Genomic DNA, 18,293 nt, shown 5'->3' on the forward strand with positions numbered 1-18,293 from the left:
AACTGCCAGTACTCGCAAAGAAGCATGTGCATTGGTGAGTGTCTGTGTGCCTGGCAGCTAGCCTTCTGGCAAATGTGTGGCTGATTCTGGACGTTAGCCTGAGGGACCGGCTGAGGTTCAGCATCAGTCAGGGCACTTGGAAACCAAGTGAGGTCATGATCCAACTTATCCATCTGGAAAGTGGGGGCCTGGGACAGAGAACTCTGATTCTTCAGTTCATGTTGGACCACAGTCCAGCCCATGGATTCCAGACTTTTGGACCAAAAATGATCCCCAAAATACAGGTTACTAATATAAGATCCCCATTAAGGATATTAAAACAGACACACACACACACACACACACACACACACATGCACACACACTGCCTGAACAAAAACAAGAGAGCCACTTTCCATCACAGGAGCATCATTTCTTAAAGAAGGTCAGTTTAACACCAGAAAATGGACAAAGAGGGATCCCTTTTTTTTCAGCGTAATGTGTTTGTCATCACAGTCTTGGAACAGCCTAACTATATGTTTTCCAAAAAGGGGAGGGGGACATAATCTCAGAATTTAAACACTTAAGAATTTAATCTTTATGAAAATTTCATCTTTGTGAAAATCTCACTACATTACATTTATCTCTCTCGTGTTCACACAGCTCTCTCACATTTGCCTGATCCAGGTGTGGGAATAACTGATCTAGTCTGCTCTAAAGGTGAAGGACATTCCCTTTCTTATCTTGTACAACTCATCAAGACACTCACATAGAGAGAACTGTGAAAGATTGGACACTTGCTATTTTTCAAACATTAGTCTATGATGATTCAATATTTTGATAACAATATCAATAATAATTGCTAACATTTATTAAGCATGTAGTACATACAGGCACTGTCCTACCTAAGTGCATCACATGCATTAACTCATCTAATCATCCCCACAACTGTTAGGGACTGGATTGTATCCCCACAAAATTCTAGTGTTGAAGGTCTAACCTCCATTGTGACAGTATTTGGAGGAAGGGCCTTTAACAAGGTGAGGAAGGTTAAATAAGTCATAAGGGTGGGGCTCTCACAAGGAGAGGAAGGAACACCAGAGCTCTCGCTCCACATATGCACAGAGAAAAGGCCACCTGAGGACACAGTAAGAAGGTGCCATCTGCAAGCTGAGCAGAGAGATCTCACCAGAAACCAACCCTGCTGCACCTTGACTTAGACTTCCAGCCTCCAGAACTGTGAGAAAACAAATGTCTGATGTTTAGGTGACCAGTCTGTGGCGTTCTGTTATGTCAGCCCAGGCACACGAATACAACAGCAACCCTTTGGGGTGTGTACTTTTGTCAGCTCCTTTTTGCCAAGGAAAACCTTAAACCCCGGAATTGTGACCGGCTTGTCCAAGGTTGAGCAGAAATTGTGGCACTTGGCCTTGTTCCAGAGTCCGAGCTGGTATCCATTAAGGCACCTGCCTTACACTGAGAATGGAGGGAGGCCCAAGTCGCTGCCCTTCAATCTAAGCCAGTAGGTCCGTCCCTCTGAGCCAGGGCACAAGGGTCTGTGCTGAGAAATGCTCGACAGCCCAGTGGGGCTGTTATGGTAGAAAGAGAATGAATATAAAGTCCTGGGCTCAGCGCTGGGCACAAAGTAGGCAAGAGCTCAAGAGATGCTAATGGGATCTGATGAACAAACACACAAAGAGTACGCTGACATCTCTTTGTCTTCAGCTTAATGTGTGTAACCATGTTCCTAGAATAGCTTAAGTGTATTTTTTTCAAAGAGGAGCAGTTAGCCTAATCAAATGAGTAAACATGAGCAGAATGAATCACTGTGAGGTTCTATAAATTGTGTCTTGAAGTACTAACAGCCCTAATAAGAGCAACCACAGTAAATGAATGTGCCATTAGGCTGAAAACAGAACTATTCATACCAGAAGACGCCTGCACCCACCCCCCTTATTGCTAATGGATCCTGGCTGGGGTGACCATGGCAGATATGTGGTACAAGGGTTCAGGTGTCCAGATTTATGTGATTTGTACTTGTATTACTTACAGGGATTTGTGTGTACAATAACCCCTCCCCAAACACAGATTCTCTTTTTATGGAATGCTGGTATCCCTGGATTTACTTCTGTATACTTTGAGAATTTCTGTTCCAGGTTACTCTGGTTTTGAGTCACTGCTGTTGGGAATATTTTAGAAATAGAGGAATTGGCAGTAGGAGAAAAGAGGGTGAGTGCAAGGCAGAGCAGTGGGCAGTGCTCACAAGGCTGTCTTGGAGGAAGACCTGGGTGCCCTCCTATGTCCCAGTCTGCTCTGGGAAGGGTATTGGGATGTGCCTGACCTAGGATCAGAGTTTGCGGCCAGGAGCTGAGGAGCTCTGGCTGTCTCTCCCACCATGTTTGCAGGCAGGCTGAGGAATTAGACACCTATGGAGGTCTTCTGAGTCAGGGTCCAAGTAGCAGGTGACATAAATCACATAAATCAGAAAGCCTCTGAATATTTGATTAGAGGACAAGATAGGGCCGTAAAAGTGAATCAGTGTGTGCATTTACTGCCCCAGAGTGAGAAAATTACAAATGCCTTTTCAAAACTGTGGAGAGGGAGATTCTGAAAGTGTTTTTAGCAAATGGGGGCTAGTAAATGGGAATTACTAACATGGAAATCATAAATTATTACTTTAATTTATACAGCATGTTATTGATATTCTTTTTGTGTCTGACATTTTTATTTTAAGAAAAGTGACTTCTTGTTTTTATTAAAGGTACACATTTCTAGTAACATTTCACAGAAGAAAAAAAAAGTATAATGAGGAAAGAAAAAATGACTCAAAAAGTCAGAAACTATAATTGTTAAGGTTAGGTCAACAGCACTTTAGCTATGCCTCTATAATCTATCTTCACTATAGCTAGAAAGATAGATGGAGAGTCAGAACTAATTTTAGAAAAATGTGATAATGGTAATCTTGAAAACATTACTTTAATTTTGTTTAAATGTAACTGAAGAAAAAGAAACTAATGTAAAATGGAGGAAATTGCTACATTTGATAAATGTTTCTTCACCAGAAAATATATTTCCTGAAATATTCTCTTAAGATCAAGAAAGAATATTATTTTAAAAATGTGATTTGACTCATTATTCTAAACTTCATATTTCAATTTTAAATAGTAACTATTAACCTCTTTCTATTATAAGGTTGGTATATATATTGTATATATATTGTATTTCTTTCCCTTTACCTGCCTCTTAATTTTCATTAATTAAAAAAAATTTTTTTTAATATTAGTGTTTATAACAACTTCAGAATGTTTTCATTTTATTTCTATATTTAAAAGACTATAACAACTCCCAGTTGCTTCATCACAATTACTCTGTACTGAATTCATCATTTTGATTTATCTCTTGGTTGATTGAATATCATTATCAAGTAGCTTTTCCCCCTAGAAGGACTCTCTGTTACCTGAGGTTCTACATCTCTGAGAACATCTGCTTGCAAATGGAAGGTTGCTATAGACAGGCCTGGGGCTCACGTGGGCCTCCCCTGAGAGGTGACCGGCTGAGCATTTCCTTCCCTTTGAAGTTCAGCAACTTCACCAGACTATGCCTTTGACTCTGCTGATAATTCCTTCACTTTCAGGAAATTTCTTTCTGTTGGGTCTCTGAATACTGAATACCTTTTTCTTTTTCTTTCTTTTTTTTGGCTCAGGCTTCTAATTTAGGAATACCAGTTGTCCTCCATAGATTATTTTGAGCCTTGTCTTTGCTCAGCACTTATTTTTTATGTATTTACTCTGTCGGTAGTTCAGTCTTAAACTATATCAATTCTGTAGCCTTTTCTGCTTTATTTGCTTTATAATGTTACTTTCATCCATAACTTGTGACTTTAATTCTGCCATCTCCCTTTCTAATTGTTTTCAGTTGTTTTATCATCTGGTTTTGAGCTTTTGTGTTATTGAGTTCTTCTGGAAATGAATCCTTATGGATACTTTTCTTCTAGTTCTTGGGCTGTATTTTCTTCCATACTGAGTTCTTTTCCTGCTTTCTTCTCATGCTATGTTTCTATATTATTTCCTATTTTTTATACAGTTGGTAATGCATTTGCATATTTGCCTTGCCCTTCATTTCTTTTCATATTGTTCCCACTCCCCAAGGGCAGCTCTGGGCGGACCTCCTGTTTCTCTTACCCACTTGACTTTCTGCGCACTTGGCCTTAGGCCCTTTTGTCTTCACACCTGAGCCACAGTTTAAGAGCCTGGTTATTCCTCCCTCCACCTTTCTGTCCCTGTGGGAGGAGGAAAGCTCAGCCAGGTCTGTGCACCATCTTTGATAGAGGCACAATATCTACTCTCTATCAGTGCTTCTAAGTAGGGTAGGTCTTCCTCAGGTTTGGGGTGGTGGGTAAAGCCTTGGCACCCTGTTTCAGGGTGGAGCCCTGAAGCTTCTCCTTCTGTAAGGGTATTAACCCTGAAAAGAAAAAAAAAAATTAAATACCCTTTTAGCCTATTCCTTTCCAACTCTACACATGAGGAGGTCTGGAGAGAATTCTCAGAACTCTAACTCACCAGTTGCACTGAACTGGCCCCAGAGACCTGCGTGGCCTGCCTGACTCACCCCTCACCCCTGTGCAAACCAACTTCACCCTCGCCGACCACCCCTCCTGCCGGCCTGCTTTTGTTCCTTGCCCTGCCTCATTCTCTAAGTCAGACCTCAGCTCAGATGTCCCAAACTCAAGGAGCCCTCAGGGACCCCTCACACAGGCCACGCCCCTGATGTTCACACAGCTCTCCATTCCCATCCGTGAGAATCCCTCTTCTTCTCTGAGTCGAGGTGTGAGGTTAAATTCCCTCAGGACTTCCACTGGTGGGTAAGTCTGGAAGCTGGCCCCTTTCCAGGGCTGTTTATCTTAGTTATCCGTTTCTCCCCATGATTCCCTCAGCCTCCACTTTCTCTAGCTGCATTTTGGAAACTTTAATCTCAGGTCACCTGTGAGAGAAAACCGCCTGTCCTTTTTCATTTGTTTTTTTTAAAGGTCACACAATAAATGAGCTCAATGTTGGGACCTCACATGAGATACTGTGGCCTTAGAAGCCTGTGATTTATGGTGCCGGGACATTAGCGCAGCACCTGAGGGCTGGTCCGGGGGGTGAGGGGCGGTCCCGCAGTGAAAATGAAGGTTGGAAGCTGCTCTCGGGCCCTGGCTCCACGGAACCTCTCTTTTTGAGCTGTAAGCTTGTGGGAGCTTGGTGATGCCTTCGCGAGAGGCAGCCCCATGCAGCGCGCTGGGCTCCAAACTTCCCTCTGGTTCCAGGACTACGTTGCCCAAACTTCTGGCCAGTGTTCTGGATGAAAGTTTGTTTGTGTTCTTAGTTAAATCAAGACAGACATCCTGCAAGTGTTGACTGAGCATCTACTTGGTGCCAGGCAGTGTCTGAGGCTTTGAGCACAAGCACAGAATGGTCCTGCCCCAGTGGAGGGATATTTAGTCGCACTAGGGCTGCCAAGTAAATGCCCTCTGCAGTCGCTTCTTATAGGAAACAGTGTCTAGAGTCAGATGGGGACAATGTGGAGCCTTGTCCCTCCCTGTCTGTGCTGTGAGCTCCTGGAGGAAAGACCTGTCTTTTCACCCTCACCTGCAATGAGACAGCAGATGGAATGGAATCTCACAGACCCTCTTCTTCCCTTCTCTTCCCCGAACACTCAAATCCCATCCCTCCTCACCTACATCACCCTGGCCCTGTTGTTGTGGCCCCTGAGTACCACTGTTGAGAGGTGTGCTTCCGGCCCGGTCTGGGGATTTCTGCCTCTTGTTTCTCACCGGGATTTGGAGCTGACCGGTGGGCTCCCCCCTCCCTCGTTCCCCTAGCCCTTGGCCCCATGTCCTTTCCTGAAAGCCTTTCCCCAGATTGTACTTGTTCCTGACAGGCATCTCGAGGTCCAGAAGGATGACTGCCTGGCCAGAAGGGTGCTGTCCCCTGCCCCCCACGGCCAGGATACCTATCTGCAGTTCTTGCTCTGACTCTTTGGAAGCTACAGCAGCATAGGCTACTGGCTGCCCTTGCTGCCAAAGCACTTGCTGGGAAGCCATCCAGCCTCGTCCGGATGCCAGGCGAGTAAGACCTGGGGAAACAGATAGATCTAATCCTGGCCTCGGAGGGGACAGCTAAATTGTCAAGCAGCACACTAATGGGGACTGCTGACTGCACAGGTTATCTCTGGGTTATAAATGCCCATTACCAGAGAGCCTCCTAAGTCACACAGAGGACAACTTTATGATCCAGAAAGTAAAGAACTAGAACAAGATCAGCTCGTGACAGGGAGCAATTGATTGGGAATGGGAGAGAGCTTGGCCTGGGAGCTCGGACCTCCATAAACCACGGAGCTCAGTGCTTCCGGAGGGGACGTGTGCTCACCACAGCACAGGGGGCCCGGGGAGCTGTGAGAGAGCTCTGAAGGGCTGTGCAGTGGGAACCTGGAGCACAGATGGGGCTGGGTTCCCTGCACCACCCCAGTTGATTTCCCTCATTGCTCGCAGCGTGATCTTCCTCCAGCTAAGTTCTGATCATGAGACTCTCCTGTAAGAAAAAAGACTTCAGGGACTCCTCCACACCCCTCCCACCCCCCCACCCCCCACCAAGAGTCGGTCAGACTCCTTAGCATGGCATTCGGGGCACTGTGAGATCCTGGGTTTGATTAGCTTTCCAGCCACCTTTGATGCCTTGGGTCCCGCCAGCTGTGACACACATTCTCATCTCCGGGTCTTTGTACAAGCCATTGATTCCTTTTACCTTGAAGGCCATCCTTCCCCACCTTCTGCTCATTTGGATTTCTGTCACTGATGCTTCAGGTTTTAGTCCAGATGCCACCACTTCCGTGAAGCCCTCCAGGTTTAGGTGGCCCTTCCATATGCAGTCTGTGCACACTCTGTCATAGGACTTTTCACAGAATAATGTTTTTGCATTTTTCTCTGTTTGCTTTTCCATCTCCCCACCAAAACCTTGGCTGGGGTGGGTTGGACAAGGATGGTTTCTTATTTATCATTTTATCCCTAGGGCATGGTGCAGTGTCTAGTACATGGAGGATATTTGTTGAACAAATGAATGAATGAATGAATAAATTAATGATATGAAAATAAATGAAATAACATGACAAAGTGGGGAAAAATGTTGGCCCTCCTGGGACATCCTCTCTCCCTGTCTGCCCTGCTTCTTATGCCTCTACAGCAGGCTTCTGAGGCTTCAGAGATACAGTCATCACAGGATCTTAAGCTGTGTCTTCAACTCCTGCTGTTTCATGCCTGGGAATGTGCTTGCTGCTTACAGTCCTTTCAGACTCCTCAGTCAGCTTCCTCCAGGAAGGCCTCCCTGAATCTCCTGTGGGCCTCCCCCAACCTCTGGTGTTCACATTGCTCTTTGCATAGCTATGTCTTAGCCTGTATCTTGTTGCATTTTCGTTGTATATTTTTTTGTCCCATATTTAAATTTTTTTTAAATTTTGAGATAATTATAGATTCTTATGCACTTGTAAGAAATGATACAAAGAGACCCATGTGCCCTTCATCCAGTTCCCCCAAGTGGTAACATCTTGCATAACTATAGTGCAATATCACAATGAAGAGGTTGACACTGATAAAATCCATTGACCTTATTCAGATTTCACCAGTTTTACATGCACTCACTGTGTGTGTGTGTGTGATTAGATCTATTCATTTTAATCACACGTATAGAAATGTATGACCATCACCGTAGTCAATATGCAGAGTTTATCACAGGCGCCCCTAGAGATACCCTTTTAGAACTGTAGCCAACTCGACTTTTCTCTTCTTCCTGCATCACTGGCAACCAACCTGTTATCCATGCTTATAATTTTGTCTTTTCAAGAATGCCATATAAATGGAATTATGTAGTATGTAAACTTTAGAGATTGGCTTTTTTTTCACTCAGCATTATTCCATTGAGATTCATCCAAGTTGTGTGTATCAGATATTTCTTTTTATTGCTGATTAGTGTTCCATGGTGTTGATGTACAGTCAGCTCTCCGTATCTATGGATTCCACATATGCAGGTTCAACCAATTATGGATCAAAAGTATTTGGAAAAAAATTCCAGAAAGTTCCCAAAAGAAAAACTTGAATTTTCCATGTACCAGCAACTATTTACATAACGTTTACATCGTGTTAGGTATTATAAGTAACTAGAGATAATTTAAAGTATATAAGAGGATGTGTGTAGGTTATATGCAAATACCAGGCCATTTTATATAAGGGACTTGAGAATCCACACATTTTTCTATCCTCGGGGGTCCTGGAACCAATCCTCTGAGGGTTGACCATACTGTAGTTTGTTTAACCATTCACCTGTTGAGAGAGATCTGGGTTTTTTCCAGTTTTGGGCAATTATGAATAAAGCTGCTGTGAACATTCATGTACAGGTTTTTGTGTAAACATAAGTTTTCATTTTTCTACAGATGGCCGACAAGCACATGAAAAGGTGCTCAACATCATTAGCCATTAGGGACATACCAATAAAAACCACAATGAGATACCACTATACACCTCTCAAAATGGCTAAAATTAAAAATAGTGACAACACCAAATGCTGGCAAGGATGTGGAGAAACTGCATCACTCATACATTGCCAGTGGGAATGTAAAATGGTACAGTCACTCTGACAAAGAATATCACAGTTTCTTACAAAACTATGCATGTGCTTATCGTATGACCCAGCAATTGCACTTTTGGGCATTTTAACTGTATATTAAAGCAAGTTTGAAAAAATACATAATTCATATCCATAATAAAAAAAGTAGAAATATGAATAAACATAAAGGAAATAATCTCCTGTAATCTTGCCATAACTACTTGACATATCTACTGCTAATATTTTGATGTATTGTGTGTGTGTGTGTGTGTATGTGTGTGTGTAGTTCTTTCATCAAAAATGGTGGCGTATACTTTTCTGACTTCATTGTTTTTTTTTTTTTTTAACAATATAGTGTTTCCCCCCTCCATATCAATGGGTGCCTAGGTTATCATGTTAACACTTGCCTTATATTAAGTTTGGTGACTTATTTCACTAAACTGAGACATCTAGGTTATTTTAATTTTTTTCTCCTGCTGTTATAAACAATACCTAATGAAATTCCTTATTCACATATTTTTGATAACTTAATGGATGATATTCTCAAGATAAGTTTCAATATGTAGAATTTTTGGATTAAACTTTTTCCGATTTTTAAGATTTTTGATAAAATTCCCAACTGCCATTCAGGCACGTTGCACTGATGTACTCTTCATATCCTGGCTGCTCGTGAGTGAGCCCTGACTGTCTCCAGCAACGGCCATTGTAATTCTTCTTATTCTATGTTAGTCTGACAGCTGAAAATGATGTCTTAGCTATTTTATTTTAGATTTTTAAATTTGACTGCCAGATGGACTAAATATTTGTTTGGATTTCTTTTATTGTGAATCGCCCATCTTTATTTTTTATCCATTTATCTATTGATATGAAGGATATGACCTTGGTCATCTGTATTTCATTTTTCCTAAATTTGTAATTAGATTTAGAACAGTATTTTTTCAGCAAACCTTAAAATTTTATGTAGTTTAGTCTATCAGTTTTTCTCCTAAGTGCTTTTCCCTTTGGTTCCTTCTTTGAAAGTTCTTCCTCACTCTAAAGTTATATAAATATTCATCTGTGCTTTACCATATCACTTTTATGGCTCAATGTTTCATTTAAATATTTAATCCAGCAGGGATTCATTTGGGGGATTTGGTATAAAGTAGGGATTTAACTTGTTTTCCTGTAGCTAACTTGTGTCTCTGCCTGGTTCCCTGAGTAATTCACTCTTTCCCCCAACTGGAAAGGTCATCTTCATCACGGCCCACATCCTTCTCTGCCCTCAGGTCTGTTCTGTGTCACCGAGATGTCTGAAGCCACCTTTTTCAACCTGCGAGCAGCCTGCTTTCTCTCTCCAACATTATCTTTATTATTTTCCATGATGCATCTGGGGTCTCTTTTTGCTGACTTTGCCTGTTGAGCCCATCTGTCTGTATACACAGGCCTTTATCTTCAGCTTGGTAACACTTTATTACATTATAACTTTCATTTCTCTTCTGTGTCATTTGTTGTGGATTCTATTTTAAGAATCCTCATTATCTACATGTGTTCTTCATTCTCTATTTGCCAAATCTTTCACCTTCTGCCATATTGTCTGAATTTCTTTCACATTTGTTTTCTGTGTTATTGACTTGATATCCTGAAGCTTGACTGCTACTCTTCCCTGCCTACAAAGTGGCTTTGTTTCCGCTATTGCATTTTCAGTTTCCTTGCTATCCTCTCATTTTGAATGCATCCTCCTTTTCATCTCACCGTGCTGATCACCCCGTCTTGTGACATTCTGTTCCTCTTGTCTTAGAAGCCAAGCTTCTTGTACACTCCTGAAAAAAGTAAACAGTTTCCTGAACTTTTCTTCTGAATTCTGCAGTATCCCATTTTTAGAGGCATGCTCTTCCTCTGGCTGTACAGAATGATGTTCCCATTCTTGTGGTATGTGGTGTTTTCCCTTGTAATTGAAAGCATGATAGACTTTGGTGAAACTTGGTGAGGTTCTACACACTGGGTGAGAGACCTGTCCTGAAAACCTATGTCCATTCGATTCTGGGGGAGGCCTGTCTTGGGACTCCGTGTCTGCCCACTTCCAGGGTGACTTCATTCCTCTCATGTCTGCACCAGCTGGGGAGATGGATGTGTCCACTTTCTCACATCTAAAATGCTTCCATGATGCATCTCTCCCCTGCTCAGCTGACACATTCCTTTGACCTGCCGCATCTCGTTCTTTGGTTGTTCTAGTCTGATGTGATAGGTGAAAAGTATGATTTTCTGCCTGCATCACTTCTGGGCATTACTCTCCTTACCCTTTCCCAAAAGTGCTCTTCCCCTCAGACCACAGCTCTCAGATGCATGATGTTACTTGTAGACCTTGGATAGCTATGCTGTGTCTGGCTGTGTTCTGGGAAGGGAAGAGAGTGTGGGGAGCAGGGTGGTGAAATGGAAACTTCCTTGACTCCCAGCATAGCCCAGTTCCTCACTGGTAGTAAGTAGCCTTGGATCTCTGGGGCAGGGACAGTGCGTGGACCTTATTACTTTTTTTCTCAGGCAGTCCTCTGTTTCAGGCAGCAGAGTCAGGGTGTGCCTGTCCCAAGCCCCAGCGCATTTTCTCAATCCAGCCCTGATACAGAGCCTCCCTTCCCCCATCCTGACACTGGATTATCTGATTATCTGTCAGTATTAGATTGAAGAAAGGTTGTTGTGAGTTTTCAACATTTCTCTGACATGATAATAATTTTACTGAAAAATTGGGCATGCCTTGGGCTGCTGTCCCCATTTTGAACCAGAAAGTCTTCTTAATATAGTGTGTTCAATCATTTATTTATCTGACTACACCCTCCACCCCTCATTCGTCTGTCAGCTTTTGGTAAGAATTATAATTCACCACTACATCAACAGTATCTAACAGAGTCTTGTGCGTAGTGTTTAATAGATTTTTTTTTTTTTGAATTAAACTGGGATATGATTGCCAAGGAAGAAACTGAGGAGAGAGACAACACTGGCCTTTGAGGAACAAGGCAGCCGCAGGAGGAAGATAAGCCAGCTAAGGGGGAGAGCAGAGCAAGCAGGAGGGTGGGTGGGAGAGGGCTGGGCCGGCAGACTGGTCAGGGCTGACAGGGTCGGCCGTGTGGCTGAGAAGGGCGATGCGTGAAGAAGAGGTGATGCCTGGTCAGTCTCTTGTGACCTTTAGTTTCAGAAACGTGATGGAGACAATCCCTTCCCTAGTTGAAAGGCTGTGTAGGTTGAGGAAGGAGTTCACAACAGATTTTAAAAGAAAAAGTGAAACAGAGAAAAGAGAGGGCTTGAGGGGAAATCAGCATGCCAGAAGGGTTTTTTTTGTTTTGGTACTGCTGTTGCTGTTGTCGGAATGGGGAAGATCTGATCAGCTTTATATCCTGAGGGAAGGAGATTGTGACCAGAAAGAGCAATTTGCAAGACAGAGGAGGAATAGGAGCCAAAGCCAGTCTGATCTGAGGAGGAAGGAATCAGAGGAGTGGATGAGTGGAGAGAAGGTTGTTCTGAGAACTGGATGACGAGGGCTGCGCTCCCTGTGCAGGAGGCCCCTGGGCGAGGGAGGTGCGGGGCTTGTTGGGTGGGGAAGGAAGCCCAGGGCGGTGGTGGAGATACCTTAGGTGGCAAGGACAGAGGGGAGGGCCGCCCTCTTCTCCCCCCTCCTAGTACAAGGGTAGAGGTTTGGGGTGGGGAGGGGAGGGCGAGAGGCACAGAAGGCCAGGTGTAGCAAAATGGGGCAGGATGAAAGGGTTACCCGGCAGCCTGCAGGCCCAGCCTAGGGGCAGAAGAGGCCTCTAGACCTGATGTTGGGTGGCACCGCAAGAGAGACTTGAAAGCCTCTTGCTTCAGGTGGCCTTGTGCACTGTGCTAGCATTGACTGCCTTTCTAGGCAGCTTGAGGAAAGCTTTTGGGAAGTGGCTTCAAGCCAGGAGGGAGGCTCTCCCTGGACTACAGCCCTTTTTTCCTCACCTTTCAGCTGTTTTGGGGGATTGCTTCATACTTGTCTCCAGAGACATGAAGTACATGGGCTGAGGACACACAGTAAGCCTCTGTGGAGATGCCCCCGTCCTGGGTCCTCTGATCTCCAGACACCGGCAGGGGTTCCCCTCACACCCTCTGTGCCCCTGCCCACCCCCTCTCTGCTAATTTACCTCTCCAAGGACTAACTTGAGCCCCTCAAGTGGACTGGCTTAGCACTGTCAGCTGGACCAGAAAGCTGGTTGTGAAATACCCAGCTCTGAACTTGTGCTTATGATAGCCTTCTTGGGTTGAAAAACAAGATCTCAATTAACTAATTAATCAATTAATAAATAAAACATGTCCAAGAACCTTGTGTACGTCTGATACCCTAGAGGCAATCAGGCCATCATCCATGCCCATGAGAGTGTACATGTAGCTCAATGAAGGAAAGTCACAGAAATAAAAGCCTTTAAACTAAGGGGGGACAATTCATCTGAGGTCTGAGGGGTAGACAGTCCATTTAAAGGAGAGGCAGAGGGATGGATGAAGTGAGTCTGGAGTCCTGTCTCAACCAAGCCGTTTCATTTTAAAGCAGGACTTGCAAATTAACTTTTCCTTTTGGTATTCTTCAACGCCCTTTCAAACAAATAATTAGCCATGCAAAAATAATGCAGCATATTCTAGAACTCAATTCCTAGTACTACTCTCCAGAGCGCTTGAACCGTGCCCTGAAGCTGGCATTGTTACAAGGGACTCTTGATGAGAATAATGCCTGATACTGTGCAATTGTGTGCGGTTGGCCTTCCTTGCGTAGTTCTGTGTACGCACATCAATTACATGCATTCGGGATAATTTGTCTTTTTAAAATCACACCTTCCATTTCACCCCAAGAAGATAAATGGATCCTGCCTCGGTCCAGTTCCATTGATTTTTCTGTGGTCCTATGGTGAGGCTATTATCAACACTAATCTCAAACCCTGCTAGGAGCCAGGAAGGCCTTAGAATTCAGAGCACCAATTTCGGCAACTTTCGCCATATTTTTCTTTTCACGGGCTTTTGTTCTGACTCCCCTCCTCATCTCATTTTCAAGTATGATTTGATTATCATCCTGTGAGGTCTGTTCCGCTGGCTCTGAGCAGACACCTTTTCGCCATGTGCAGCCTGCAGGAGGGTGACAGGGGCCCCTCCTGGTGAGGGTGACCCTCCTCAGGGCAGGGTGTCCCTGTGGCTTTGAAGCCTCACCCCATGGCCTCCCCTTCTGGCGGGGCGAGCCCACAACCTTCACCTTGTAGCTCTCAAAGTTACTTTTCCAGGGAGAGGAGGAAGAAAAGAAGAAACAGGGGGAGTGGAATTGAGAGGCTGCAGGCACCGGGGAGGGTTTTGATAGTGAGCTCAGTGTTGGAAGTTAGGGTAGCCGCCTCCATGTTCCCAGGGTTTGAAGTGATAGGTGTCAGGTGGCCCTGTCCTTGCATTTCCCAGGGCTGTTCTGCAGCCTCCTGGCTGTCACACATCCCCACCTTCTGCTGGACCCGGGACCAAACTCAGGATCTGAAGAGATCACATGCCAATTAAAAAACATACTGATTAATTTTCAGAAGGCAAACCATTCAGTTCATTAAGATATTTCTAACAGGACAAAGGGCATATAGGAAAGAGCAAGTCTTCCTTCACTGCTAACCCTGGGCCCAGTGGCCTCCCAGAGTACTGCTCTTACTGGCTCTGTGGAACCTTCCAGAGACAGTCTATAAATCAGGCGAGCCCTCAGTTCCTCCTGCCACGTCACTGTGCACGCTGCTGCTGGTCCTTTTCTGCTTCATTTCCCCTCCTCCTCTTCCTCTCTCTCCTCCCTCTCCTTCCCCCCACCTTCTTTTTCTTCTTTGATATAATAATTTATCTTGTAGATGGTTCCATACCAAGACTCATAAACCTGCCTCACTCTAAAGGGTTGCATAGTATTCTACCGTGTGGAAATATAATAAGTTATTTAATTAATCCCCTAGTAATAGTTATTTTGGTTGTTTCCACTCATTTTTTTTTTTTTTTTAACCATTAAAAAGAATGCTGCACAAAAGAACTGAAAGCGGGGACTCAAACTGATATTTGTGCGAAGATGTTTATAGCAGTATTGTTCACGGCCACAGTAGCTAAAAAGCAGAAACAACCCAAGTGTCCATCAGGAGATGAATGGATAAACAAAATGTGGTATATCCATACTATGGACTATTATCCAGTCACAGAAAAGAATGAAATGCTGATATATATGATAACATGAAAACAGTATGCTAAGTGAAAGAAGCAGCACACAGAAGGACAAATGTTTATGATTCCATTTATATGTATGAGGTACATAGAATAGGCAAATTCATAGAGATAAAAGTAAATAGAGGGGCTTCCCTGGTGGTGCAGTGGTTAAGAATCTGCCTGTCAAGGCAGGGGACACGGGTTCGAGCCCTGGTCTGGGAAGATCCCACATGCCGCGGAGCAACTAGGCCCGTGAGCCACAACTACTGAGCCTGCGCGTCTGGAGCCTGTGCTCCGCAACAAGAGAGGCCGCGACAGTGAGAGGCCCGCGCACCGCAATGAAAAGTGGTCCCCACTCGCCTCAACTAGAGAAAGCCCTCGCACAGAAACGAAGACCCAACACACCCAAAAATTAAAAAAAAATAATAATAATTAATTAATTAATTTTAAAAAAAGTAAATAGAGGTTTTGGGGGAAGGTGAAGGGGAATGGGGAGTTATTGTTTAATGGATACAAAGTTTTATGTTGGGGATGATGAAAATGTTTTAGGTATAGATAGTAGTGATGGTTGTGCAATATTGCGAAGGTATTTATTTGTTTTCTTTTTTGTGTGTGAATGTATTTAATGTCACTGAATTATACACTTGCAAATAGTTAAAAGTGAAAATTATTATGCCATGTATATTTTATCACAATAAAAAGAAATGACGATAGAAAGATAGGAAAGATAATAACATGCTGCTGAAGCCTTAAAAAGAAAAGAATGCCGCAGGGAACATCCTTGTACAATAGGGCGCTCTGTAGGAACACAAGTATGTCTGTATGATACATTCCCAGAAATGGAGAAGGAGTGTGTACATTTTAAATTTTGATATACAATGCCAAATTTTCTTCAGAATATTGGACTAGGTAATGCTCTGACTCATGAGATATGAGGTTGGTTTGATACCAACCACAGTCTGACATCAAACAGTTTGATCTTTGCCACCCCGACAGCTGAAACATGGACCCTTTGTCAATTTAATTCACGTTTCTCTGGGGGGGTTATGCCATACGTGTGGTGAGTGTCACAGACTCCCCTGATCAGGAGTCACCTTGGTGCCAGGTCAAGACGGAAATAGGTCAGGAGCAGCCTGGAGGCACAGGGCGGGCTGGCTGGCTGGGTGTGGCTCCTTTACCCCCTCTGCAGCCTCCCTCTACTTGCTGCCTCAGCTTTATTATGTGGTTCATGGAACCACAGAATGGCACTTTGGAAGAGGACCTAACAGGTCCAGCTGCCCAACACAGCGAGTCCTTCGTGTGCTACCTTCCCAGCTTTGAGAGTCTCTGCACACCGCTCATGACAGCAAGCTCACTTCTTCCTGATTCCTAGGAAGGTTATTCTCCATCAAGTGTACCTCCTCCTGGTTTTCCATCCCATGATCGTAGACCCTCTGAAGAACCAGAACAAGTGTAGTCCTTCTCTGAGCAGCTCTTGGGCCAGTCACTTGCAAAGATAAAGCCTGAAATAAATGATGGTGAATGGATCCTTGAATACATGAATTATCTGCAAATTTCAATCACTAGTATTCTTATTACCCTGTGGCTTCCATAACAGCATAGAGTTCTTAGAAAGGAACTTCCTCAATTCAGAGGACAGTGGGCTGGCCCTTCTGGGCTGCAGCCTGCGCTGAGTCAATGCAGGAAGCATGTAGCCACCTGGCATGCTTTGGTCTTCTTCACATAGTAAGCTACAGAACCAAGGTGCCTGGATTTATAATGTACATTTGTCCTGTCTAAGGATCACCTTCTCTTGGCTTCAATCCAGAATTCCAAACCCCCATGATCAGTCTGAGTGAATCTTAACTCACTCACCAGCATTTTAGTAATTTCTTCCAGCTTTTTGTCACTTCCTGATTTGATATATATTCCATTAAATATTCTTCCTCCACTCTATGGATTACAATGTTGATTAGGTCAGGACCAAGGGCAGTGTCAGGTGATGACATCCCATTTCTCAAGCCTGACGGGATACAGTTATTTAACAGAATTATTCCTAATGGGAGGGCTGAGGTCTCAGCCAACTGTCACGTTTATGGTGAAATCATGAGGGGCTCACACGCTCTGCTGATATCAGGATGCTGGGGACAGTGGGAAGAGGTGGGAGACAAAACAGGAAAGTTACTGTTAGTGCTTGAGTTCTGACTACCAAGGAACAAGCAGGTTGTGCAGTGGAAGCGGGGGGTGGGGTGGGGGCAGGGAACTTGGACCAGATCATTGGCTTGGTATGTGGAACTGCAGGAGGAGAGAAGGGTGCTTGCATTCAGACATGTAGGTATAATTTGAGCCTCGGAATAACAAATCTATACGTAGTGCTTACTGTGTGTCAGACACTGCCCTATGCATATATGAACTCATTTCATTCTCACACATCCTAGGAGGCAGGTGTAGTTATTATCTCCATTTTACAGATGAGGACACGGAACGGAAGCACAGAGAATGGTTAAATAATTTACCCTGAATCATACCTGCAGGGTTTAAAGCCAAGCCTGCTGGCTCCAGGGTGTGTGCTCTTAAACACTTCACTCTATGGCCTTGGAAAGCTCAGCCTCCATCACATTACTGAATGGATTTCAGAGTCTCCTGGCATGTTCAGCTTCTAGAAAGAGGATGTGGCTAACCCCAGGGACTCCAGACCTCAGGGCAGTCTCTCCAGGGCCAGCAGTCCCTGTGGAATCTTCTCTCAACCAAGTGGGAGAGGTGAAAGTGACTGCTGTGAGGAGTTGTTAAATAATCTGCCTCAAAAGATGTCGTATCATGTTCTGAATGTGCGGTGGCATTTCCTAGCTGAGTGGGAATGGTACAGGGACAGCGGGAGAAGGTCTGGGTCAAGGGAGGGCTTTGCCATCACCTGACTCCTTGGTCTTCAGTTGTTTCTTCTGTGAATAAACAAGGCTGAGCTGAAAGATAACTTTAGTGTAGTTACTTTCTTATGTAAAAGTTTAGTATGTCTTTAGATGGGGGAACTTAAGTTATATACCTGGCTGAGTGCATTCGGTGCAGACAGCCTCTTCACTGGACAGGTGTGGTCAACACAGGGATAGACTTGCCTTCTGTCACGCTCGGAAGTCACGGGGTCCTGTGTTGCCTGGGGAAGGGAAGCAGCATAAACCCACATCCTTCATTAGATCCAAAAGCAGATGTGAGGGCAGTGGTTCTTAGCCCTGGCTGCTGATGCCACAGCCCATGTGCAGAGTCCGATTCAGTCCTCACATGGTGGTGGGGATCAAGATCACCTGCAGAGCTGCTGAAGCACACGTGGCCCCTGGGAACTCTGAAGGAGGATAGAGACCAGGCTGTTACATTTTTACCAAGTTTTCCTGGATGGATTCTGATCATCATCAAAATTTGAGAACTAGTGGTCTGGGGTGTGGCTCACAGTCATTTCTTAAAGTTCTGGGTGTTCTATTGTGCAGGTAAGGTGATACAGTCTGTGGGCTCTCCTGTATTTGGCTGTTA

The 18,293-nt window shown here is 44.3% G+C and overlaps 1 protein-coding gene across 2 annotated transcripts in view; it reads left to right on the forward strand.

The window, feature by feature from the left end:
* The window catches only part of EPHB1 (EPH receptor B1), a 428,957-nt gene that overhangs the window by 186,658 nt on the left and 224,006 nt on the right, over window positions 1-18,293 (forward strand). The window lies entirely within an intron of this gene.

The sequence above is a fragment of the Balaenoptera musculus genome, chromosome 4, assembly GCF_009873245.2.
Source record: "Balaenoptera musculus isolate JJ_BM4_2016_0621 chromosome 4, mBalMus1.pri.v3, whole genome shotgun sequence".
NCBI classification, from domain to species: Eukaryota; Metazoa; Chordata; class Mammalia; order Artiodactyla; family Balaenopteridae; genus Balaenoptera; species Balaenoptera musculus.